This window comes from Camelus ferus, chromosome 19 (assembly GCF_009834535.1).
Source record: "Camelus ferus isolate YT-003-E chromosome 19, BCGSAC_Cfer_1.0, whole genome shotgun sequence".
Lineage (NCBI taxonomy): Eukaryota > Metazoa > Chordata > Mammalia > Artiodactyla > Camelidae > Camelus > Camelus ferus.
The window spans coordinates 27,022,199-27,049,993 of record NC_045714.1 but is presented as its reverse complement, the minus strand read 5'-3'; the positions used below and the strand labels follow the sequence as shown (position 1 = coordinate 27,049,993).

General features: G+C 38.6%; 1 long non-coding RNA gene across 1 annotated transcript; it reads left to right on the top strand.

The window, feature by feature from the left end:
- The first annotated feature begins 8,092 nt into the window (after positions 1-8,092).
- On the top strand, positions 8,093-15,677 carry LOC116657793. The gene is made up of 3 exons (XR_004312922.1): positions 8,093-8,103; positions 10,480-10,483; positions 15,601-15,677. It is a non-coding gene; the product is annotated as an uncharacterized LOC116657793 (long non-coding RNA).
- The last annotated feature ends 12,118 nt before the right edge of the window (positions 15,678-27,795 follow it).

Below are 27,795 nucleotides of genomic sequence, written 5' to 3'. Positions count from 1 at the left end.
TCACAGCCCCACAGTTTATTCTAAAAACGTTCCTACACTGAACCGAGCAATGGAAATAGGTAATTTCCTTGGCTGGTGACATCTGTTCTTGGAATCCAGAAAGTTTTTATGCGGGAAAAGTTGTATTAATTCTCAGAGACTACGTTTTTTTAGATTTATATATAGTGCCTGTTCCCTGAATAGGCCGAAGACCTTTTACATTAGTAATGTTATCCCTTGAACTCAAAGATAACCCCTTGACTGGTGGCGCTGTCAAGAATGGGGATATTTGGGGTGATTTATGGGAGCCCAAAAGTCTTTTTTCCAAAGCACATAACTGTCAAACTATGCCTCTGGGTTATAATTGGACCTGCTGGTCTGATTCCCATTGCTCACTGGGACTATTTCTTTGTCTTAAATTGTCCGTGGTTTCCCGTACAATAATAATAATAAAGTGAACTATGACTGGTCTCTGCATGCCAGATTTTTCTTCCTCTGGGTTGGAATTTAAACACATTTTATCGTAACACTGTATTATCTTTCTTTGCCCCCAAAAGCAGCTCTTTTTTTCCTTCTTGATTCCAGTCCAGTCAGCTTGCCTTGACACAGACTGTAGCAACCTTCTAATGTCCTTCTCTGTGCTCAAAGGGAGTGTTCGTTGGTTATAATCATTTTAGAGCCCAACTGGAAATCTTAATACTTCTCACCAATAACTCGCAGAAGATTTGGAAAATCAATTGCTTATTTACTCTACAACACATTTGAAGCAAAACAGCACAAATGAAACAATTTCACTAATGCCAGCAATTCAAGCATAGGTACATTAAGTACATTTTCAGGCTCCTATGTGCAGTTAGTGCCAAATCATGGTCATGCTCTGTTTTTCCACCAACACTGCAGAAGAAAGATCTAGAATCAATGTCTCCTCTACCAGCTGTTGGCTGTGTGACTTTGGCAAATTCCAGAATCTTTCTAGGCCTCCATTTCTTTGCACAAAGAACAGAGCTTAGAACTCCAGGGGGCAGTGTCTTCCCCGCTGACCCTTCCTTAGTGACACTAATCTGTTCCTACTCCGTGCCATCCTCACAGGACTATCACTCACTGGCCATCATCCTGGCCAGAGTGGGGCAAGTGACACCCTCCAATCCAATCACATTCTCTTCCCCAAATCTGAATCTTGAATGGAGACTCACAGAAAGGAAAGCTTTAGTGATTTCCATGAATTCCACATATTTCACTGACTGCTGGCTACATCCCAGACATTGTTCATGTGTTTTACATAAATTATCTCATTTAGTTCTCAAAACTACTTGACCTATAACGGCTACCTATGAAATGGGATATTACTGGATTTAACAAATTGGATTTCTCCAAAAGCAGAACCCGTGACAGAAAATGGGACCAAGCAGTTTCTTTAGGAGATGATCCAGGAGACATGGGGTGTCTGCAGTGAGACAGGGAAAGGGGCAAAGGCAATAAAGTTTATGCTAATGACCCATAGCTTTCAAACATACAGTGTGAATTATAACCTCTCCAAGGATCCCAGATCATGAGTAAAACCATTTACATGATCTGTGAGAGTGGATTTTTGTATGGTTTCCTTTTTATTGGAGTGTCTTCTGGAAATCAAGAGAAGACTTTTATTTTGGGGTCAACATGGCATGGGGCATAAATTCTGTAGATGAAAACAGAAGCTCAGAAACAGAAGACACTGTAAGCTTTCTAGGACTCACAGAAATCATGGGGTGGAATTTGAGATTTCACAGGATGTGGAATGGCTGAGAATGTGGAATTGGGAGCTGCACTGTATATTGTCCTACATTTTAAAGGTCTGGTGAACCCCAGATAATATCTAATAAGCAAAATAAGCACACAGTCACATCTGTCCAATTCTCTTGAATTTTCATTATTGCCATTTAATCAAATTCGGGGCCATAGTAAAGTATAGCTTCTGAATTGGGATTGATTCTCAATAAAATATGCTCTCCTCTCAAGGCCAACACTGGACATAAGTTCACCCTAAATATTAAAAAGCAACTGGTGACTCTATAATTTGTATTTTCTTCCTTATGATGGCACCTAGTAATCCATAGCCCTGCCAAGTATTTGAGATTCTTCAAGGAGGAAATCTGAAACATGAAATTCAAATTCTATTTTATTTGATATTTCAGTGCACAAGATGGATCCCAGGAAGGAGAAAAACTGACTTCATGCCACAGGAAAAAAAAAAAAAAAAAGAAAAGAAAAGGTTTTACTCAGCAAACAGGCTGAATACATCCTGACTACATCATAACTTTTTCCAACAGCATCTTAAATCCAAGTTATAACTCTAAGTTGTTTATCTAGTACTTTATATTGCTTAACACTTGCTGCTGACAGATTTAGGACACAGTATAAGTCTTGCTTTGTGCTCGAATCCTGGAGTAACCTGAAGATGGATAACAGTAGAGATAGAGTTGGTTCTGAGGTGGTTGCAAGAAACACAGCCTCAGTAACCTGAGATGAGGCATATATTTTAAGGGCGTGATCATATTCTCAACTTGGCTATCCACAGAAAGTGAGAAGCATTCTCACCGCTGTCAGGGAATTCACATGCCTAGACCTAAAATTTCATATCCTGTTCAGAAATGGAGATCAAGGCATGGTAAAAGCAAGCTGACAAGCAAGTATGGCACCAGTACTGGCACAGGAACCAGATGTGGAGCCAGATATCATGTGAGGTGTCCCTAACTCTCCAGAGCTGGGTAGGTGTGTTCACGTTCCCAGTCTGTCCTCAGTAGAATAGCAAATTCTTCCCCCCACAACGTCTGAGGAGTCCTGGGATGCTTGCATTCTTAATATAGACCCTCTGAGCTCCCACACCTGCCAAAGAAGATAGGCTTCTCATTCTATATCGTCAGCACCTACTTGCTCCTCCCTCACCCCCCACCATAAGTCTCCACGTGGAACTCATTCTCATCAACATTCAAGAAACAAATATGAAAACAAAAAGCAACCACAATGCATGTATGGGTGCAGCCGATTTCATTTGGGATTTACAGCCATCAGTTTGGGGGAATACTGTAGCCGTGGCAGCAACTCACACGGAATATCAGGTATCACTGCTCGTAAGACTCTTTTATAGCTAATTGTCCATGGGCCACTTCCCTTCCCACATGCCCTCTGCCCCACACTTCACAGCTGCCTTTTCTCTTCATTTTCTTTTTCTCATGTCACACTAATCCCCAGACTCCTATTCAGCTTAGGAATTCAAAGATTTTCTACTTCACTTGAGGGTAACAGAGGCTCTTACACTTCGGGGCACATAGGAAACATTTAAAATGACAAATAATAGGGTCAACCAAAGACTGATAATCAGACATAGGGTAAGGCCCTGGAATCTGCACTTTTGATAAATAAAGTAGATGGTTGTTCTGCAGAACACAATGTGACCACTTGTGTATTCAGCTACTATCATCTTTCCGGGGTTCTCTATTCATGTCTTAACTTTCCTTTTGCAGAAAACACATAGCTGGAGCAGTGGTTCTCAAAGGGCTTGTTAAAGCACCCGCCATCAGAGATTCCGATGGTCTGAGGTGGGTTTAAAAATCTGCATTTCTAACAATTTCCCAAGTGACTCTAAGATTGCCAGTCCCACTCAGCAAGATGTCTCCCTTTTTTCTCATGTCAGACAATCTCTGTCTGAAATATTTAATCAATTTTTATTCATTATAATCTATTACATTTACATTAATTTCTACTATTACCTTTGGGTTTATTTATTTCTATTGTGTATGTATTTTTTAATGTCGGCCACCTTTTCTATGCTACTTCCTCTTTCCTTTCTTTCTTTGGATTGATTTTTTTTCATTTTGTTTCCACTAGCTTCAAAGTTATACATTCTGCTTCTCTCCTTCTGTTGGTTTCCTTAAACAATGAAAACAAGAACTTATCAAATTCAAAAGTTTCCCAGTATCTCTGTTACACATGAAAGAAATTGATGATCTATAAAATGGCTGAATGGATAACATGCATTGATCAGTATACAACATTTATTAAATTCAAACTATTTACTGTTGTAGACATTTAAGAAGAGCACTGAGATCTAAATACAGTCTTTGACAATTACAACAAAATAAGTGGTATGTTTAAAAAATAAAGCTGATAAGCAGTAAAACATTTTAAAAATATCAGGGACAATAAATGGACATTAAACATGGTAAATCCAATATCACCACGCCTATTTTTGTTACTATCAAGTATTACATCTCTTTTAAAAAAAACAGATGTTTTTCTACTAATTATTCCTCCTTGCCTCATTAAATTTCTATCTAGAATCATTTTCCCTTCATCTGAAATACATTGTCCAGAATTTCCTTTACATAGACTATTGCATATAGATCTCATGTTTATAAACATGTATGTAACTATGTTTTTATACTTTTGAAAAACCTTTATTATCTTTATAAAAAATAGCTGTTTTTTTTTTATTTGTTGGTTTGTTCGGATAGGAAATTCTAGATCAACTATTTTCTCCCAAATTATTGAAAATATGGTTTTACTATCATCTGGCTTCCATTGTTATTTGGCAATTAGTTAATTATCATTCTTTTAGGGGAAGGTTAATTGTCTTATTCACTAAATGACTTTGAATATCTTCTCTTTGGCATGGATTTATTATATATTATCTGTTATAAATTTGTTGGGCATCCTGAACCTCAAGCTTCTTCATCTTACTTTAGTTCTAGAGCATCATCTAGTAATATTTCTCCAAATACTTCCTCTTCTCCATTGTCTGTTTAAGTTTCAGGCTAAATACACTCTTTAAATCTATATTGCAGTTAAGAAATAATTTTCCCATCAGCTGCATTTAATCTGCTACTGAACCCATCCATTAACTTATAAAACTTTATCATTACAGATCTACATTTTTTCACGTCTGGAAGTTCTTTTCCATTTCGTTACACCTTATCAGATATTCATATAAGTTTTTTTTCTCCTTGCTCTCATTTTCAATCTCATAAATTATGAAAATGCATGGAGTATCCATTTTATATTCTGAGTTGGATAATTTCTAACATCTGAAGTCTTTCCTCGTCTAATTCTCTCTCTTCTTCCTGCTGGATTTTGCTTTCTTTTGTCTTTTAAAGTTATGAGTTATAATGTCATATCCTTGGGATGTTTTCTGTGGAGCTTCTTTGAGACCTGAGTTGAATGTGGGTTTCATAGCTCAATCAAAGTATGACCCATGGCCCAGAAGCATGTGCTTCACCCAAGAGATGATGAATGTGCAGAATCTCCAGCCCTAGACTCACCGAATCAGAATTTGCATTTACTTATAACCCCATGCACAGTAGAATTTAAGAAGGGCTGGTCTAGAGAGGATTTTGATTTGCGGCATTTTTTTCTGCCAGGTACCTGGAGGAATCACTGCATTTTATATGAAATTCCCAGCTGGAGGCTCTTTTGGAGCATACAAATCAAATTAACTCAAGATTCAAACTCACGTGTGGGCTGACTATGCAATCTCAAAGAAGACTTTTTTCTCCTCCCACCCAGAGCTGAGGTTCAAGAGAGCAAACTTCCTTGTGTCAGGAAGCAGGAGGTGAGGCAGATTTACTGCCAGTTCACCCTCATAGCCAGAGACAGTCCTCTGTGGTCAATATGAAGGGCAGAGGGGAGCATCCTAATATGCTGACCACTGGAGTGGTGTGGGCTGAAGGCTTTATCACCTAACTTGTGCACGCCCGGGAGGCTAAGAAAACCCAGGCTCCACATCACATCGGTTCAATACATGCTTTCTGGAAACCATTTCTTCACTTCCTCTGACCTGCTGGATTCCTGCATTCACTAAGTTTTTAGCTTTCAAAGACTCTTTGCTTTCTTGTCAGCTCTGTAATAAATCTGAACAGGTTCTGTTTTTAAAGGCTCTTGGGTATTTCTTTTGCTCGAATAGTATGGCCATTTAGAGTCCTCTGACATACCCAAGAAAACAGAAATGCAAGCCTTAAGTCTGATGTTCACCCTGAAGGAGAATGCACACCTAGGACAGAGATGGAAAAACGCTTCATTTGTTCATCAAAAGGACAAAATGATCCCTATCATTTAATACAAGTTCCTATCAAGCCTTTATCTGGGGTCAAGTATAGCACTTTTCATGTCCTACCTCATTGAAATTTCACATCACCACACATAAGCCACAATTGTCATTACCCCCCTTTACAGATGAAGAAACAGAACCTCAAGAAGAATAGAATTTTCTCAACATCATCCATCTACAAAAGACAGGGGTTTGAGCCCACGTTCCTCTGAGTCCAATGCTCACCTTCGAATCACACTACTCTTCTGGAAGCACTGTACCTACCTACCTCCCACTCAGTCCTCAGCTAATGTCTCATCTATCCAACCTCCAGGTATCCTGCTTATGACTCTCAGCCTAAAACAGAGCTTCTCTCTCTCTACTCCTGCTCAGGAACTTGTAGTGGCTCCCTTAATATTTCAGTGTGGTTTAAAACCCACCAATCCACCTAATTATGCCAACTCCACATCCAACTCTTCCTTGAAGCCCCACCCAGCTACACAAGGATTTCTTTTTTTTTTTTTTCCTACTGCATTGTGGACCCAAAACCTAGTAGTTGTTTATCATTTTTACATGTTAGCTTGATTTCATGACTAAATAGAAGGCTACCCTAAGGCAGAAAACAATGGGTTGTTATTTTATTTGACTGGTTTTCTCTCTTCCCCTTGGAACTAAGTAATGTGACACTTAGTAGGTATTAAATAAATGCTTATTGACTGACTGCAGGGCAAATTATATTTTTATTCTGTTCATCTTTTGTTTTTGTTTTTGTTTTGCAAACAGCAGTAAGAAGCAAAGAAGGCAGGATGATCAAAATCTTAGGACTGCAGTTAACGTAAAAAGAGAGAGAAAAGACGACCAGATGATGAACTATTTTTGTCTTCAGATGTTTATTCCAAGCGCTGCTTTGGTCGATGTAGTTTAGGCAACAGGTAATTCTTAGAGATGATTAATTCCAGGTGGATCAAACCTTAATATCCTTTTGAGAATGATTCACTTCAATTTGCTGCATCATTACTTTTAGGAGGCAGTAAATGATAGCAAACACTATACACTCTTCCACATTCTCTGCAACTTCCCTCCCAAGTTGAAAACCATTTAAAAATAATTTGAGATAAAGTTCAGTCAGTTAGCTAGCTATAGCATTCTCAGAGGGTAGCATTAGCATTAATTAATGTTTGTGGACTGCTTTGAAAATCACGAATGCTATGGAAGCACTGACTGTTAATTTAGTAAAAGCACAAGCCATGAAAGCTGAAATTTAAAGGCAGTTGCACACTGCTGAAATATTTTAATATTTAAATGAACCAGCCTGCAGAAAGTCTCTGACATCCCATGATTATAAATCAGGGAGGAAAGAAGTCTGAAGTGGAGAGATTTTAAATGATTTAGAAGAGAATACTGAGGTGGGAGTGAATAAGGATGATTGTTGACTACTGGAGGAGAGCAGCTACACTCAGGGATGATCAAATCATGACTGGGGTTTACACATCCATCACTTTAGAGATCATTCTTGTGCTGGGGACTGGTGGTGACTCGAGAGAGGAGATGTGGGAGAGGGAGATGGTGAGAAGAAGAAAAGGAAAGATAAGAGGAAGAAAAAAAGAGGAGAAAAAGAAGAGGAAGGAAAAGAAGATTTCTTGACTGAGATTAAAAATGATTTAAAAAAATGATAAAACTGGTGTTTCTCGATTCTAAGTCAGCCCAGAGAGCAATTATGCACAATAATGACCCCAAACTGAAACCACCTTCTGATTCCTTCCTAAGCCTCGTCTCCCAACACCCTCTCTGTCACTGGTTGATGTGTGAGCCTGAGTCAGCGGATTCTGCCTCCCCGCCCTCCCCCCCTAGATCATCTGCATCCTTTCCCTTTCATCACATGGCTTCCTGAAATAAGGCTGGCATCCTGTGTCCCCTCTCAGCCTCAACCTCCACTTCCACCAAGACACTCAATTTCCTCTTCAAGACTGTCCCTGACATTCAACTTTTCTAGGAAAGTCACAAAATTAGCTCTCTGTGCCCATATATCTGCTGTTCTCGAGAATGAACCTTCTATGCTCTTCCCAGTGAAAACTTCCAGGAGAGTGGATTTCCATAACTGTGAAGGTTGTTGAACCACTGAACTTGTTCCTTGGGACTTTCTGGGTCACTCTGCTGCGGTACTACTAGAAGTTAGGGGCCCTGAATTAAATGACTAAAGAACAACCTGTGATGTTACAGAAAGAGTCCTTACAGAAGATAAGGAATTATCTTTCTTCCCTCTCCCCTTCTTCCTTCCTTTGGTCTTTCTTTCTGTTAATTTTTTAAGCATAACAAGTATTTACATTACAAGATATTTGAAAACTAGAGAAAAGCAAAATCATAGTAACTATAGCTCATCTGCCCAGATATATCCACACTTTATATTTAATCATGTTTATTATTTATATTTATTCATGTTTACATTATATAACACTGCATTAATGTTATATATCACTTTATAAATATGTATATATTATGTAAATATAAATAATATTTATAAATATACATTTATTATATTTAAGCATTTTAATATAAAATATAAATACAATAAACATAAATATATTCATATGAATATTCATATATTATATTCATTATAATTATAGTATAAAACATTTTCCACTGATGTCTTTATAAGATGTTTAATATCCTGTCACGTGGATATATTGGAACCATCCTTTATATTTAGATTTATACTTTTATTGTTCTCACAATGTTTATCTTTATAAATAAATAAAATCTTTGGGAAAACTTTTTTCTCAGAATTTTTAAGTGAGGCAAGGCCTATTTTCAATAAGGTCATTCAGATTTCATGTTTTCTAATTTCCTTATCATGACTTTTCCTATACATTGTTAAATAAGCAATTTTAAAAAGGTTTCTCCTAGTCAGGGTAATCAGGTAATCTTTGTGAGTATGGTAATCATCACATTTTAACAGAATTTTGATTCTGAGCAGAGATTTCAAAGCCTATTTAAAGAGCAAATCAAAATGAACTAAACTCTTTCTATCCACTTGCTAAATGCCCAAACATGTTAGATGCTGAGCGCACCAAGATGGCAGCGGAGAAACCCAGGTGAATGCAGCACGTTCCCTGTCTGTGAGTCTTCTGGCTCTTCAACTGATCTGTGCGGTGGACTGACTGCAAAAAATGGGCACAGTTCTCCCCTTTCCTGTATTGACAGCAGTGGCAGTGTGACGTCAAAGCATTTTCTGTCTATTCCCTACCCCTAGGGTCTGGCTGGCCATATGACTTTGGCCAACGGAATGCACTTACGTGACTGCATGCTGGTTCCAGTCTGGGACTCAGGGACTTCACAGACCTTGCTTGCTCTCTTGGAAACCTACTACTGACATTGGAACAAGCCTGCACTAGCCTCCTGGAGGATGAGAAACCACACAGAGCTTAGGTGAAGTGGCCACAGAGGTCACTTTGAACAGATAGCCCCTAGCCAAGCCAGCAGTTGACCACAAGCACATGCCAACTAAGTCCAGAAGAACTGCCCAAATGAGTCCAGAATCCTGAGCTAAATAAATATGGGTTAGCATGGTGTATAACAGAGGAGATGCTAATTCATACTGCCTGTAAACCAATCCCAGCAGCATGCTTAGTCTCATAACAGAGGAAGAGGCAAGGAGCAGTAAGCAGCTGGCTTCTTTCTTCCTCAGCTGCTTTTGACCTTGACACTACAGTTTAAAGTAATGAGTGTCATGTCCTCAAGTGTCCTTAAGAGGTAGCTTTCTACACGAGTGAAAGCATTCCAATAAAGGAGAAAGTTGTGTGCTATTTTTTTTTTTAACTTAAACATATGTTTCGGTCCCCGTAAGTACCTTCCCTAGGCTGGGAAGCAAGGTTACTCAAGTGATGGAGGTGACTGCAGCTGGACTGAGCTACAAATCCTCTTGTTTTGGATCAGGTAATGGGTGGTCACTGATGCTGCCAGGAAAGTAACTGCATAGGCATTCTGGCTCTGAGAGGCAGGCAATACTCTGAATTGCCTGATGTGTTCAAGTTAATAGTGTTATCCAAAGAGCTCTTTTCTGCTCCAAGCGGTAGCTTTAGATTTGCAGCTCTGGTTTAGTGAAGCATCCTTGCATCCTCTGGGCTTCTTCTCTTTGGTAAGCGCATAAATAAAAGTCAGTTTTTTCTTCCCACATCCTCTGTGTTGCCATCCAAATCTGGCAGCCATTTGAACCTTTCTCCTAGGCTCCTGCTTTTTGCTATATCAGTGCATTTCAGACTTTAATGTACATAGGAATCACCTGGGGATCTTGCTAATATGCAGATTCTGATTCAGCAGTTCTGGGACAGGGACAAAGAGTTTGCATTTTTAACAAGTTCCCAGGTGACGTTGCTGCTACCAGTATTAACATCTTGAATAGTAAGCTACTACATGACAAATGAACTAATCCTCACTAACCAAAGTCTGGTTGACAAATAACCAGAGTGAGAGAGTGCCTGATCTCAGTTAAAATCTTCCTGCTCCTGTTCATAGTCAGCTGAGCAAATCATAGCATCTGCCCTCCAGGAGGAGACAAAGGATCAGACTGGCCTTGACAGTTCTGTGTGATGAGTGCTCCAATTAAGGTGTATTCTCAGGTACATGATCTTTTATTTTTAAGAACTGATTCGCCAGAGGTCACTCATAACAGGGTATGAAGGTGGTTCCCCATGAACTCCACAAATTCTACTTGTCTCTTCCTTATTTCATCCCTGACTGTCCTATTTCTGACTGTCTCGTGTTCCTTCGTTCCTGCCTTGTATGGCCCCTCCAAACTGAAACACCGTCGGTCAATTTCCCCACATCTTCCAACTCCTGCTCACTTTAGTGAGCTCTAGGAGCCCCTACACCTACAGTACTACATTTGCTGGCAGCTCTGTAGGGTATCGTTGTTTTCTGACACCTGCTTCTCCTCAAAGCAGTTATCCCATTTCAAAGTGCAGGCATTAAGTCTCTACCTGGCCATGCATTCAGTCATGCAGACCTTCTACACTCCAGGCAGGATCCATAGATCATCAGCATCACCTGGGAGCCTGTAAGACATGCAGACCCTCCAGCTCCCTCCCAAACTACTGATGGAGGGTCAGCAGTTTAGTAAGATTCCCAGGTGACCTTTATCAAAATCTGAGACATACTAGTGTAGAAATTTCATAACATCTAGCTATTCCTGCAGTGTGCATTTCAGGGCAATTCTTACACTATGATAGAGAAAAGGTCTGGCACCAGTCACTAGGTGTATGATCTTTTACATCTGAGGATAGGCAAAAGAGATTACAGCTACTTATAGGGCTGCAAGTGACAATGAGATGGGTTAAGATACACAAAAACATTTTGTTCAGGGTCCAGCACACTGGTGGTATGGGGCAAACAACTTGTTTTGTTTATGAAAGATAGATATGAAAAAACTCTAAAGGATGCTAATTTGATATTAATGCATTTAAGAAGAAGATGTGACAATAAAGTTGGACCACAGTAATTAAATACATATTTTATATAATTTATATACATGTATGCTTTATAAGCATAGAGCAATATATGTATAATTCTTAAGAGTTTGCTTACTAGATTGGAATGAAATGACTTGTTGTTACTGAAAAAGTATATAAATATATACGTTTTGGAAAGGAATACTACCAAATCTTGACTAGCACTAGGGATGTGAAATCAGAGACACATTTGCTTTTATCATTGTCCAAATATTCACATAACAACTTTCTCCTCAGAACCATGGCATATCATTCCAACACATAATATAGATGTTTAAAGATCCAAATTACTGCTGAAAATGGCAAGAGTTAGAGTGGAAGTTACTTTCTAAACATCCAAATTCAATGTGAAGTTATACCAAATAAAATCACCTGGAATTCGGTCCTTCCTCGTATCCTCCATGTATGTGGCTTACAGAAAGGTCGGTCTCTTTTCAAACTGGGATTGTACTTGAGCAATGTCAGCTGCCCACAGAACCAGGTGTTGTTTACCTTGAAATCAACAATAAACTGAAAAAGGCAACATGATTAGCCACTTTAGTGCAAAAAAAAAATCAGCACAAAGATGTACACAAAGCTTTGTATATCTTTAAATGAATACACAGATTTATACACAGATACTTTTATATCATGAAATCAACACTGTAGGGAAACATTCCTCAAATGACCATCCACTTTAATGCATCTCTCTCAAATGTCATTTTGAGTATCAAGAAAAGGAATCACAAGGCTTTCAAAAGCCACACCTAGAGCTCATTAAACCGCTTTGTTGACTGTCCCTAGATGTCCTCCTCTGTACTACCAGGATGTGACAGCTAAATCTGTTTTTTGTTTGTTTGTTTGTTTCTTCTTTTTTATAAGCAGATCCATTTTAATTTAAAATTGCTCTTATGAAGGCAAGACTCTCTGGCAAATCGCAGGCCACCCACCAAAAGTATCCAAGTTGCTCTTTTTAGAATCACTTTAGACTCAAACCTTAAAAATAATCTAAAAACACATGTCGCATCATCTGTTAGGGTACACCACATGAAATTGCCAATACTTGACAATTCTTAACCCACAGTAACGACAATTTCATGTGGCTCAATGAAACAGATTCCTCTCCACACTTGAAAGGGACATTTTCTATTTAGGGAATGTCTAGTTCTAGTTGGGAAAATATATTTCTTAAATGACCAAGAACCTAAGTTGTTTTCTGGCAATTCCCTGGGTCACATCAATTAGAAGTCCTTAATTTGCATATACAAACCACCTAGTGAGTGGTCCAGCACTGCTCTGATTAATTCTCGGTAGTTGTATCAACAGCCATTAGGTTGAGTGCTCCCTTATAATTAGAGGAGGAGAAAACAAGAAATTAGGGAGGTTCTTCTAAAAGCTCCATTTGGAAAACATTAACAATAAAATGGCTTAAAAAATTGCTCTCTTCAGGCAAATGCTTTGACCAAAAAGTCTTATACATGGAACAATTATAAGAAAAGCTTGAATAACCACTCACACCCCTAACTCTACAACTGTACTTTTAATGGCTGAATGATGAACAAAGTTATCAGACTTTTTGCTCAATAAACAGCTAGAGTGTGTCACAGAATAAAGGAGAATCAGACCATGAATCCATCCTTTTATGTATGCTGTCCAGCACTGTGAGAAGTGTTGTTTTTAATGATTATACAGAGAAATGGGAAAATCCTGAACTGCCTTCAAAGCCAGTTAAGGAGGATTTAGTCAAGTTCAGCAGAGCATCAGTACGTTTACGTATTTCATTGCTTCTCAATTTCCTGAAAACTTGTAAATTGCTGATCCTCACAGAATGATGGTGTACAGTCAACTTTGATGTGCACTAACCAGGAGTCTATAAAGGCTATCATTCTGAACATGAAAAACTGTTATGAAAAGAGACTTGTCATATCCACCATTTTCAGATGATAAATTAAATCCTGGGCCTTCAGAGCATGTGTCTACGATCCAATGCCTCACAAACTAGGATGTACCATTAGGAAGTATAGTCACTCACCTGCCAGAGCCCACTCTGATGAATAAGATGGCATCTTAACCCGACCCACAGTGGGAGGGAGTTTCCTTATATTCAGTGACCATTGTTATCACATAAGAAAAGCCTTTCCACTAAATGTCCCAGATAGAGGCTCACTTTCCAGGAGAACACAGAACCAGGCGAGGTCCAGCCAGGTAGAGGAAACTGGTCCCAAGCTCAGTACTTCATTATCCATAATGCCACTGCATTATCTGTTGGGGGGGTTGGAGTGGGGAGGGATGGAATTTATCAAAGGTCCATCTTCCCCAAGTCCAAAATATTCAAACCGAGCACAAAAGCAAAGCAATGTGCCCGTTAGCACCTATTCTTTTTAGTGAGCAGTAAATTGTAACTCTGAAGCAATAAAGTATTCTTGGAAGAATATCTGACTATGTCAGAAGGGTAAGTGGCTCTGACCTGAAAAAAGGCGTTATGCATGTATGGACATTTCACGTCTCCATAATGAAGAGGGAAAATATATTAGAAAACAACTATTAAGCAACAAGCATCTGGAGAAAGAGCAAATGATGTGAAGTTGGCTCAAAACTTGCAAGAAGGAAATACTTCAACACGTTACCTGGTTCAGTTGTATTCTTAGTGGGGTTCCTGCAGTAGCGCTTTTTTTTTTTTTTTCTTCTTCTAAACAGGGCGCAGTTGGAGCCCACTGGGTTTGCCCTGTGATTTCCCGTGTGTGTGGCTCCCGTTGGACGCCGGGCAGAGGATGGGCTGGGCATCGCAGGAGGCTCCGAGAACGGCAGAATCAGGCCCAAGCGCTGCAGCCCTGACCACTCTTCCCAGAAGCAGCCTGATCTCCCCGGATCTCAGGAGCTCAACCGACGCTGCAAGGCAGTCCCGGGATGAGAATCCCCTGGGTGCCTGGGGTGCTGGAGGCCCTTCCTCCCAGGCTCCTCGTAAGGAGTCTGGCTCAAACCACCCACCATGTAACCCCAACGCTCACGGTCTTTTGCCTCCCCTGCCCCTTCCGAGTCCTTTAGAGTCACACTGCACCGGAGTCTCGCCCAGAAGCCTGGCGGGCTCAGAGGAAGGGCTCCGGTGGAGAGGCTGTGACAGACAGACCTCCGACGGCCAGAAGCGCGGGAGTGGACTGCGCATGCTCCAGCGGCAAATCTGGCCCCCTGATGGGCGGGGCATCCACGCGGCGTCTGGTGCAGAGAACCCTGGGCCCTGAGCCCAGCTACTTTTTACGGCTCTGCACGAGGGTTAGGGCAGAAATTGAAAAGAAACACCTACAAGCTTTTATAACAACTGGAAATAAATAACTGAATCATTTTATATCTACTGGATCTGTTATTAATATATTTGGACTTTATGTCTTTTAAAAAAATTTTAGTAGTTCTTTTATATTGTATTTTACTAAAATATTGGTCCACAATGGATTGGAAATTAAAAAATAAGTGCACAACAAACAGAAGAACAAAATACAGGTTCTTCCATACAGAAGTCGTAGTGAATCTCTAGCTTCCAATTGAAATTATTTTATTTTATTTTATTTTGAGCAGAGCATTTTATTAATGTCTGTGTGGTGCCCGTAATTTCTTTCTTTGAGCTCTTGAATCTTTCAGATAAACCAATAATTTTATTTTACTAAATTCTTTTGCATGACATAAAAATCTGTAGCCAGTGATTTCTTTTTGAGATTGAAATTCAGGTGAGAGAAAGATCTTTTTTCTCACGTGTTCTCTCATTTTCATTTACTAAGTTGTTTACCAAATAAGTTCTTAATAAAGCCAGCCATTTCTAGGTGCTTTCATCTTGTTTTTTAAAATACCAGGGAAAAATATTTTTATAATCTTTCTTTGAGTTCATTTTGGCGTTTGGTTCCCTCACTAACAGGAAGCCCAGGCTTGTAAGTAACGTAAGTCTGGGGGCTGCACTGTGGTGCCCTGGTAGATGTGGAGAACAGGTTGCCCATTCTCCAGTACTGAGAACAATTTTTCCTTTTTTCTCCATGCCCATCTTCCCATCCACCCCACTTCTCCCTTTATGCAAAGGAAAAGATAAGGGCGGAGAGAAAGTGGAGTTGATTGCCTTTTACCTAAGTTGTAACATTGTTTAGAATAGGCAGCCACCAATACATTTATTTTTCTTTGTTTTTTTCTAACTTCCATGAGGCTGGAATCAGATTTCCTTTATCCAGAGCTCACAAGCGGTTCTCAACCATTTGGATGAGACATGCTCTTCTAAACAGGTCAGAGCAGGGGTATGGCCTGTGCACTGGAGAAAGAGTGCGTCTTGAAATTTGGCTTATTGTGATTGCTTTGTCCTTCAGTCTAGACACTGAGGGTTCTCATCACTTCAGCACCAGTGGAATCTTTTAAGTCAGCAGCGGCTCTAATTATGCACCAATTAACCTTAATTAAGATAGTTCTTGTGTAACAGCACACCCAGAGAGTTCACTAAACAAACAGCTTGACAAACACTGTCATTTAAAATCCTTTCCAAACTTGTCACTTTCTTAATTAGAAAGCCAGGTTGTGAAGACTTTATATTCACAGACATTATTTGGGAAATTAGAGAAGATGGGGGCCAGTTCCCCTTCACGCTCCTTAAATGCATCAGTTACAGGGAACGTGCCACCCTAGATGGACCCTTATGGCAACACCATGAAGATCGCCCCTCTCTGTATAATTTGCTCCAGGTAGGCAATAAAATGACATCAAGTTACTGAAGTTTCATTTTTCAAGGAAAGATTAGAAAATTAAAGGAGGCATTTCATGGAAATAATGATTTAAGATTGATCCTTCTGATATTTGTATTAAGCTGGAAGTCACACAAACCACTGTAAATTCAATTTTAAAAAAGGCTGACAAATTTGGTGTTTTAAACTATATCTTTGACATCTTTATAATATTGGGTCCTATTTTTTAAAAGACATAGTTCTATTCAAGTCATGTTTTATACTATTCAGTGGACTTTGTATATTGAACTTGCACATTTCTTATTATGTATTTCATACTTTCTTTGCTTTTATAAATCTACCACACAAAAATGTACCAATTATGTACATGTAGTATTTTAAGAAAACTTACAATCCTTACCAGCTTAAGAAATAGAACATTAATAGTACATCACTAATTGTTAGAGAAATGCAAATCAAAACTACGACAGCCATAAAAACGAATTAAATAATGCTATTTGCAGCAACATAGATTGACCTAGAGATCGTCATTCTAAGTAAAGTAAGCCAGAAAGAGAAAGAAAAATACCATATGATATCACTTATAAGTGGAATTGGAAAAAAAAAGAAAAGGACACTATGAACTTATCTACAAAACAGAAATAGACTTGCAGACATAGTAAACAGTGTTATGGTTACTGGGGAAAGAGAGTAGGAAGGGATAAATTTGGGAATATGAAATTTACAAATGTTAGCTGCTATATATAAAAACAGACTTAAAAAAAAGCTTTTACTGTGTAGCACAGCGAACTATGTTAAATATTTTGTAATAACCTTTAATGAAAAAGAATATGAAAATGAATTTATGTATGTATATGCATGACTGGGACATTGTGCTGTATACCAGAAATTGACACGTTGTAACTGATGATATTTCAATTTAAAAAAAAAAAACAATGAGCTATCACCTCGCACTAGTCAGAATGGCCATCATTCAAAAGTATACAAACAATAATGCTGGAGAGGGTGTGGAGAAAAAGGAACCCTCATCCACTATTGGTGGGAATGTAAATTGGTGCAGCCACTATGGAGTATGGAGGTTCCATAAAAAACTAAAAATAGACTTACCATATGATCCAGTAATCCCACTCCTGGGCATATATCTGGAGAAAAATATAATTCAAAAAGACACATGCACCCCAATATTCATAGCAGCACTATTTACAATAGCTAAGACATGGAAACAACTCAAATGTCCATTGACAGATAACTGAAAAAAGAAGTGGAATATTACTCAGCCATGAAAAAGAATAGAATAATGCCATTAGCAGCAACATGGATGGACCTGGAGATTCTAAGTGAAGTAAGCCACAAAGAGAAAGAAAAATGCCATATGGTATTGCTTATATGTGGAATCTCAAAAAAAAAAAAAGGCACAAATGAATTTATCTACAAAACAGAAACAGACTCACAGACTTAGAGAACAAACTTATGGCTACTAGAGGGTAAAGAGGGTGTGAGGGGATAAATTGGGAATTTGAAAATTGCACCTCTTGGGGAGTGATGGAAATGTTAGCTATCTTGATTGTGGTAGTGATTTCATTGGTGTATGTATCTATTAAAATTCATCAAATTGTTCATTTGAAATACATGTAGTTTACTGTGTAGGAACCATACCACAATAAAGAGGTTTAAAAATCTTATAATCTTTACCAGCTTAAGAAATAGAACATTAATAGTAATTTTAAATCCCACTGTGTTCCCCTCCTTAATTACACTCCCTTCCTTCCCCAACTCCAGAAATATCTTCTCCTTAATTTGTGCTAATAATTTCCTTCATTATGTTTAGAGTTCCCACACCTGTAGTATAAACCTAAGTTGTGTATAATTTCGCACATTTTTAGCATTTATATAAGTGGAATCATACTGTAATATTCTATGATTTAATTTTCGTATAACATTTTTGACATGAATTCAGGTATAAGTGTGTAACTCAAATTCATTTGTTTTCACTGCTATACATTATATGTCACTGTCATATGACTCTACTATAAAACAATAAAATGACTTACTACAATGATGCTGAACATTTGGATTGTGTAGCAGGCAGAATTCTAAATGGCCCCCAAGAATCCTACCCTCTGGCATACACGTACTTTCTACTATTTATTCAATTAAACACGAACCTAGGTGCTACTGTGAAGAGACTTTGCAGATGAAATTAAAATCCCTAATCAGGTGACTTAGGGAGGTATCCCTGAGTTGGCCTGATCTATGTAGGCGAGCCCTTAAAAGAAGTCAGATTTGAAACATGAGAGGGCCATGTAGCAACCAACTATTAGCGACCATTAGTGCTGAGAGTAACCACCAACCAACAGCCAACAAGAGAATAGGGACCCCAGTCTTACAACTGCAGAGAGTTAAATCCTGCCAACAACCACCCAAGCTTGAAAAAGAACCCTGAACTCCAGAAGGGAAGAAATTTAGCTCAGCCAGCACCTTGACTCCAGCAGCATGAGACCCTGAACAGAGAATTCACTAGGATAAGCATAGACTTCTGATCTATAGAAACCGTGAGATAATAAATGTGTGTTGTTTTAAGCCATGTAATCTGTGTCATTTGTTAGCCAGCAATAGAAAACTAATGCAGGTTATTTGCAGAATTGTGCTGTTAGACAATGCTGCTCTGAACACTTTAGTACATCTTCCGTGGTAACATGTGCAGGAGTTTAAGGCACAAACTGAGGAATAGAATAGAATGGAACAATTAAATGATATGCATATTACTGGATAACATCAAATTATTTTCCAACATAATTTCAATTTATACTTTCATGAGCAATCAAGAGTTTCCTTTGCTTCACATCCTTCCCCAAACACGGTATTGGCAGGATTTAAACTGTTTTTTTCCAATTTCACGAAATTTTCCAATATGATGGTGCATATTTCTCCATGATTACCTCTGTTACCATTGCATTATCTACATCTTTACTTGTGCCCTTTAGTCTTCATATATCCTGTTAGAGGGTTATAGGTTGTCAGAGGATTATAAGGGCTGGCACTACTGGTGTTATCTACATAACATTTGTTTTCTTTATACAAGTTCCTGTGCTTTGTTACTTACATCCTTTTACTTCTTAGATTTATAATGCTTTCTTTTGGCTTGATTAGTCTGATTATTTTTGTTGGTGTTGCTTTTTCTTATTTTGAAATCTTAGCTCCCTAATTGTCTGTCTTCCTTCTTTGCTGGCATAAGCCTTTAAGGCCGCTGCTTGTCCATTAAGAACCATTACTTGTGTCACACATATTTTAGTGAGTAGTAGTTTTATTGTTATTTAATGCTATTAATAAATTGTTAAATAAAAATAAACTCCTTTGCTTCTTCTTTTGGTCTATGTAAACGTGTGAACTCACAAAATTGGGATCATCTTGTGTTCTGCTCTTTTTAATGCTGTACTTCTGTTTCAAGACTTTGCCTTCCACATGAGATTAATGATGGCTCTCAAGGCTCCCAGTTCACTAAAGACATCTCGGATTTGTCTTTTGGCTGTGCAAACAATGATTTATCCTCTTTCACACCCCTTGCTAAGCTGAGTGGCCACTTGATCTTCGGTAGATACTCTTCTCAGCTACCACTTACTGGACTGAGAAGCTGCTAATCTCACCTTGACCATGCTATCTCAGTTTATTCTATTATCGATCTGCTTTGATCTGGAAGTTTGGATTCTGCCTCCACACAATAAGAAAAACGCTTATTTTACTTCTGAACTTTTCATTAAAAAATAGTGTCTCCTGGATCAGTTAGAAATGGCCATTGCTGTGGGAAATGACAGACCCTCTCCTGCTTTGCTCTGTCTGTCTGATGGGGATTTGGCAGGCTTCGTGAACATCAAAGGCAGTATAGAGCTGAAGTGGGGGGTGGCTCCTAATGCTCTTTATATCCTTTTTCTTTCTTTTTTTTTCAAATCTTCAATGTGTAAGTATTCACTATATACAACTTACATTCAAATTTCTGCTGTTCAAGCAGAAAAATGTCTTTCATCAATTTTAAGTTCTTTAAATATTTCCAAATCCTCTATGTGTAGGTTAAAGTGAGCAGCCATTTAGAAGACTGAAATAATTCTTCCTGATACCTGGACTTAGGCAAACACTTTTGACTGCAAGTAACAAAAACACAATTGTACAAACATAAACATAATAAGAGAACTTAATAGTAAGATACAAGGTTTATTGTGGACCCTGTAACCTGGTAGGTCTGAGAAGGGTCTAGAATCAAAAGTTGGGAACTAACTGTAGGCTGTTAAAGCCCAAATATCACTCTAAATCCCAGTTATAAATTCTTGAGAACTCCGTGAGAATCTGGAGGAAAAGAAGGTAAAAACAATTGGAGAGACTATAATGTCATTTTATAGCAGTGAATGGAGAGTAAAGATATGAATAATCAGGGTTTCTTTAAAAGAGAAAAAAAGATGCACACTACAAACACTTGATATCAAATCAAATTAACCAAACACAATGAAAAAATATCTTGAAGTAAATAAAGATCTGACCTGGGAAAAATAATTATTGAAGATACGCTTCTAACACACAGTGAAAGTCTTAAATGTAAGAAAATAATGTATGGATACCACAAACACTCAACAGAAACAATACAAACGAGAAAAAATGTACACAAACAAGAAAAATGTGGGTGACCTTTGATTTATTTTATGAAATTTAGATGCCAGAACCACTCTAAGGATTATGAGTAGAAAATGTGAGACTGCCATAATTTAAAATAAACCAAGCTTTCTTTCATGTGTATAAACCAAAGAAAGATACTCTCCTCCCTTCCTACTGGGGAAAGAGTGTTCTGCCAGCTGAGAGAGCCTGTTTCCTTAGCCTGTAAAGCTCTCACATCTCTCCCTAACTGGCCACTCTTTTTGCTCATCATTCCTTAGAATCAGTTCAATGGCTGTTTCTTCCCTGGGCCCTCAAACCAAAGCCCGTTGCCATGCTATTCTCTCTTTTGCAGAACAAAAATCATTTTCTTTTATGGCACATTTCAGAAGTTGCATTTACATACTCAGTTGTGTTCCTTGTTAAATGCCAATCTTCCACATTAGGTTATAAGACTCATGAGAGAGCAGGCCCAGTTTCCATGTTGTTCACCACTGTATACACAGTGCACAGCAGTGTCAAGTAGAACACCTCAATAAATGTGGTGGAAAAGGCAGGGAAGGAAGAGAAGGGGACAGGCAAGGGGCAACTAAAAGAGAGGGAAAAATGTAGGAGAGTCGTAGCTCAGGCTACTCTAATAACACACTCAGAAACTAGGTGGCTTATAAACAACAGGCATTCATTTCTCACGGTTCTGGAGGCTGGAAGTTCAAGATGAGGATGCCAGCAGGGTCGAGTTCTGGCAAGAATCCTCTTCTGGGTTGCAGACTGCAGGCTTCTCATTGTTATCTTCAAGTGATGGAGAATAGAGCAGGGGAGGAAAGTTCCCTAGTGACTCTTAAAAGGTACTAATCCCATTCATGAGAGCCCCACCCACATGATCTCATCTAATCCTAATTAGCTCCCAAAGGCTCTTCCTCCTAATACCATCACACTGTGGGTAGACTTTCAACATATGAATTTTGCAGGGACACAAACATTCAGTCCATAACAGGTAGACTGCTGGACACAGGATCTTAAGAGTGGTCTCACAAAAATCTGCAAAAGAAGGCCTCATTCATATCTGAGCAAGCCATGTCAATAGTTGTATATGAATGTGCAGAGTGGGGCAAGAGATAGACGAAGGAGTCTGTGAAAACCTGGAGAAAGAATGAATGAAAGAGGATCCAAAAGTATCTTTTCCTAATTCCCAGTGAAAATCCTTCTCTTTTAGATTAACTTTTATTAAATAAATAGAAATCAGTTGTGTATTCCAAAGAGACAGGTTTCAGATGATAACATCTCTCTAGATAGGATGTTGTTTTCAAATACTGACCATTGTTGATGGAAGTTGTAATATCCATGGTGAAAGATGAGCACCTATTGTAGCTCTTCTACCTGGGAGACACACAGTGTTAACACAAGGTGATGTCTTGGGTTAGTTCTCAGGGCTAGACACTAACCGGGCATGGCTCTCTTTCAATTCTGATTCCAAGTACTCCCTGTGGTTCCCTTGGGTCAGTACTCTTGTGTGTGTGTGTGTGTGTGTGTGCATGCACACATGTATGTGTGTATGTGTTTTCTTTTATTTTTAATAAAGTATAATTGATTTACAATGTTGTGTTAGTTTCTCATGTACAGCATAGTGATTTAGCTATATATATATATATTTATAGCCTTTTTCATATTCTTTTCCATTATAGGTTATTACAAGCTTTGAATATAGTTCCCTGTGATATAGAGTTGAACCTTGTTGTTTATCTCTTTTATACACAGTAGTTTGTACCTGTTAATCCCAAACTCCTAATTTATCCCTGCCCCCTTTTTTCCTCTTTGGTAACTATGTTTGTGTTCTCTGTCTGTGAGTCTGGAAGCAATCTAAATGTCCATTGACAGATAATTGGATAAATAAGTTGTGATATATATACATACATATGTACATATATACATACACAATGGACTAATGGTCAGCCATAAAAAGAATGAAATCAATGCCATTTGCAGCAACATAGATGGACATAGAGATTACTATACTAAGTGAAGTAAGTCAGACAGAGAAACATAAATATTACATGATACCACTTGCATGCAGTATCTAAAAAATGACACAAGTGAACCTTATTTACAAAACAGAAACAGACTCACAGACGTAAGTGGGTACTTACACCACACCTCCCATCCCAGGCAATGTTCCTCTAGCTTAGCTTTTCCTAAGTGGTGTTTCTTCAGACCTTAAAAACCATCTCTCCCTTGCAAATTCCAGCAGATCATGATCATCAATACAGTGTTTATAATTCTCACTAAGGTTTTTAATATTTCAGTACATATTTGTTTTTTAATCCATAAACATTCTGTATAGAATGTGAAACAAACCAAAAAGAACAAGAAAAACAAGCATATGTCAGAAGTCACATTACCAATCAGTAATTTTGTTTGTAAAAAATTCTATATAACAGATCAATGTTATAAATTTTGTTGTTTAAATGCTTTATATGCATTCTTCTTAATTTATCCACTTTTGATAGTTTCATTAAAATCTCCAGTATTTCTGTGTTCATTTCTCCTCATAATTCTGCAAATTTTACTTTCATTAAGTTGAAGTGCCTACAAATTCATGATCCACATAGATTCCCATTGGCTTGTTTTTCTCTCATAATTCTGTGTTGTCATTTTTTTTACCCTAATAATGTCTTAAATTTTATTTTTCCAGGTATTACCTTTCTTACACTGATTTTTAAACTTAGTGGTTATTTTGTTTTTCATGGCTTTATTTTGAATCTTTCTGCATGGTATTGTTTTAGGTGTATCCTTTGTGTTACTGAAGCAGCCTATTTCAAATTCCATTTTACGAACTGTGATTTTTAATAAGAATGTGATTTATATTTTTTGTGAGTCTAGTGAGGTTTATTTCTATCACCTTAGTTTTGGTTTGAGACAACCATGCTTTTTCTTTATTGAGGTCATTCTCTTTTTCTACCTTCTGTTGGTTTGGCAAAATGTTCTATTACCCCCTTTTTATTTGCTTTATGATGAATTGTTTTGTGTGTCTGTTTGTTTTGGGACCCATCTGGGCCGTAATCTGACTGCTGGGAACGTGGCAGAGCCAGGAGATCAGTGGCTCAGTTGCCACAGCTCCTGATCACACAGATTAGGCCTCTGTCCCCAGCTTTCTCAGGCTTCATCTCACTGGGGCCTCTATTCCTGAGAAAAGACTGGCATGGGGCTTTCATCTTCCTGTCACAAGTGGAGGTGTCCCTCCAAGCATGGTCATCCCAAGTGGAGGCCTTTTGATCCTCCTGACTTGGAGGGAACCAAAACAAAACCCCTTGTGACTACCGCCTACTTCACATTCAAAGTACAACAAAGTCTTACCTTCTGCTCTGCTCACCATTTTTTTTCCTATTCTGTTCCTTGTTCTGGGGAATGCTTGTCTCTTATTTGAGTCCATCCATGTCTCCTCATGAGCAGATCTCTTTCCTCTTGCTGTATGACTGCAGCAAAGATGCCATCTTGACCTGAAGACTCGCTCTTCTCCTAATTCTATGACTACAGCCTAAACAGCACCCTGTCTCTCTCATGCCATCCCTTTTGATTCTCAAAAGACTGTTTTGGAAGTCAGAAATCTGAACAAGGACTGCTTCTTCTTTTCATTTTCTCTCTAATGATCTACTCATCCTCAAGGCAATGTAGACGCCTCTTACCGAGAAGGGGAAAGGTCATGATAAAACGGAAACAATAAAAAGTGAAAGCTCAAAAATTACTATTTTGAGATGTTTTCTCTATATGTCCTTGGTAAGTTAAGTGCTTCAAAGCCTAGCTCAAGTCATTCATGTGTGCATGGAATGAAGCATAGACCATTCTAGAAACAACTGCTGAGACTGAATTAATGCAGTTTATTGACTTCCTCCAGCACTTTTTATTCCCTCGGGTGAGTCGGCTACGGATGGGAACCTGAGAAAAATGAGGAGGAGAAGGCAGCATTCTTCAGAGCCTACTGCCTCTGGGGGTGAGGGGCAAGGAGGAAGAAGAGATTCTGGGAGTGGATTTATCCCATAGAAACTGTGAACACAGGGCCAATTCCTTGCTTTTGTGGGTTTGGATAAAGAGATGACTCCTGAGTAGCAAGACAGGGAACCCTCAGATAGGTGAGAGGGTTAAGAGAGAGTGAGAAAAAAATGTCCTAACATTTTAAAATACACACCTGCTGGGCTGGTCACTGTGCTCACATCCAAAATCCGTTTACTTTCCATTCTTTCCTGGCTGACCTTTTGTGAAACAGGGCATGCTGAATGCCCTGGTGAGCCAGATTCCACGTGGACTTTGATGCCTGTGAAACAAGACACACACAATGTGGTACTCAGGGCTGATCTAAACACGTCAAAAACAAGCAGTGACTGTGGATTCAACTTAAAAATTCTCTCTCTATATATATATATATATATTTTAATGTGAACACACTGGAAATAGGGGTAACAAAAACTGAAGCAAAGCATGAACAGAATTTTACTTTTAAGATTCATCTTGGGTGGATAGTGTGATGGTCAGTTTCATGTGACAGCCTGGTAGGCTATACTCATGGACTGAACAGTCCATGTCCAGTCTTTTAATCAACCACTAAAGATGTTGCTATGATGGTATATTATAGATGTACTACCCTCTACAACCAGAAGCTTTTAAGTAAAGGAGATTATCTTCGATAATCTGAATGAGTCACCCTCAATCAGTTGAAAAGCCTTAAAAGTAGGATTGACGTTTCCCTGAGGAAGAAAAGATTCTGCATTTGTACAGAAGCTTCAGCCTGTGCCCAAGAACCTCCAGCCTTCTCTTCCTGATGGCCCACTCCTGCAGATTTCAGAGTTGCTTAGCCAGCCCTCACAATTGCAAAGGCCAATTCCTTATAATAAATCTCTTGATATATATATAAGTATGTGCATGTGCGTGTACGTTTATGTGTGTGTGTGTGTGTGCATGCGTTATGGCCTGTTTCTCTTGTGGAACCCTGGCTGATACAGATTTTTATACTAGAAATGTTTTAAGAATGAGGTTTCTGAACTGATTCTGAGTTTCCTGGAGTGGATTCTCTAGTTTGATTAGATTTAAAGGCACTGATGACTATTTCCAGTGGTAAAGTGGGCACTGATACTTCACAGTATCGGCGGTAGAGACAGGCAAAATATCACCATTGGATACTATCAAATACCCACGGAAGGTAAGGTTCTGGGTGCCCATGTATTTGATACTGTAGAACATTTGAGTCCATGTAAGGAAAATAATGGTATTGGCTGGTTGCTTCTACTTGCACAGGAGACATTAGAGAAAGGGTACCTGACTTGAAAGGTTCTATGTCTGCTTTGAAAGAAATATTCATCTCTTGTAGCTGCAATGCTGAGATTTCTAAAAACCAAACCCAGAGTCTCATCCTGAGAGTGGCTGAATTATAATGCAAATTGAATTTTCAAACTTAATGGATATCCTCTGTGAAGGTGAGGTCATTGATTAAGGAGGAAAGGAATCCTGAAAATTGGAATCGAGACTTACGGAAGATCCCAGTGAACCTGAGTGCACTGAACCCCTAAATCCTGCTTATTCTTCCTTTGCAGGAGAAGAGGCCATTCTGCTTCCACTTGAGGGGGTTAAACCTTCTTTGCCTGAAGGAGCCATAATGGCCTCTCCCGAGGTAGCCATAATGGCCTCTCCCGAGGTAGCCATAATGGCCTTTCCCAAGGCCTCTCCTTGAAAAACACTCTTGATTCCCCTCAGAAACTACCCCCATCATTCTTCTTTGTTTCTAGATCTTCAGTTAGACTGTTTCCACCTGGTTCCAGAGAATGAGCTGCAAAGTGTGACCTTCAATGAAGTAAACCACACCGTAGAAGCAGCATGATTTTCCAGTTTATACAGACAGATACCTGGGTACTATGTGTGAGAATAGATATAAAGGATGTGGGATAATGGTGTAAGGAATAAAAAGTTTTATCAGACCACGTTTACTGATATGGGCACACTCAGCAGAGTTTCTGTATTTTTTTTTAATTATAAATTTCTTTATTGCCCCAAGATTTTGTATCCCTTGTTCTTTTAAAAAAATTACTGAAGTGTAGTTGATTTACAATGTTAGTTTCAAGTGTACAACAAAGTGATTCAGTTATACGTATACATACATATATAGTTTTTCTTTTCAGATTCTTTTCCATTATATGTTACTACAAGAAATTGAATATAGTTCCCTGTGCTATACAGTAGGTCCTTATTATTTATCTCTTTATATATAGTAATGTGTGTCTGTTAATCCCCTACCCCTAATTTACCCTCCCTGCCCTTTCCCCTGTGGTAACCATAGCTAGTTTTCTATGTCCATGGGTCTGTTTTTGGTTTGTAAATAGAATTTGATTCTTTTTTCTTTCTTTTTTTTTTTTTTTTTAGCTTCCACATATAAGTAAAATCATGTGATATTTTTCTTTCTCTGTCTGATTTATTTCATTCCATATGATAATCTCTAGGTCCATCCATGTTTCTGCAAATGGCATTATTTCATTCTTTCTATGGCTGAGTAGTATCCTATTGTTTGTGTGTGTGTGTGTATGTATGTAGGTATGTGTGTGTGTGTGTGTGTGTGTGTGTGTGTGTGTATACTACGTCTTATTTATCCAATCATCTGTGGATGGACATTTAGATTGTTTCCGTGTCTTGGCTATTGTAAATAGTGCTGCTATGAATACTGGGGAGCATGCATCTTTTAGAATTATATTTTTCTCCAGATATATGCTCAGGAGTGGGGTCACTGGATTATATGATGTCTATTTCTAGTTTTTTAAGGAAGTTCTATGCTGTCCTCCAAATTGGCTGCACCAGTTTACACTCCCTCCGACAGCGTAGGAGAGTGCCTTGCTCTTCACAGTTTCTGCAGCATATTCATTACTTGTAGGCTTTTTAACGATGGCCATTCTGA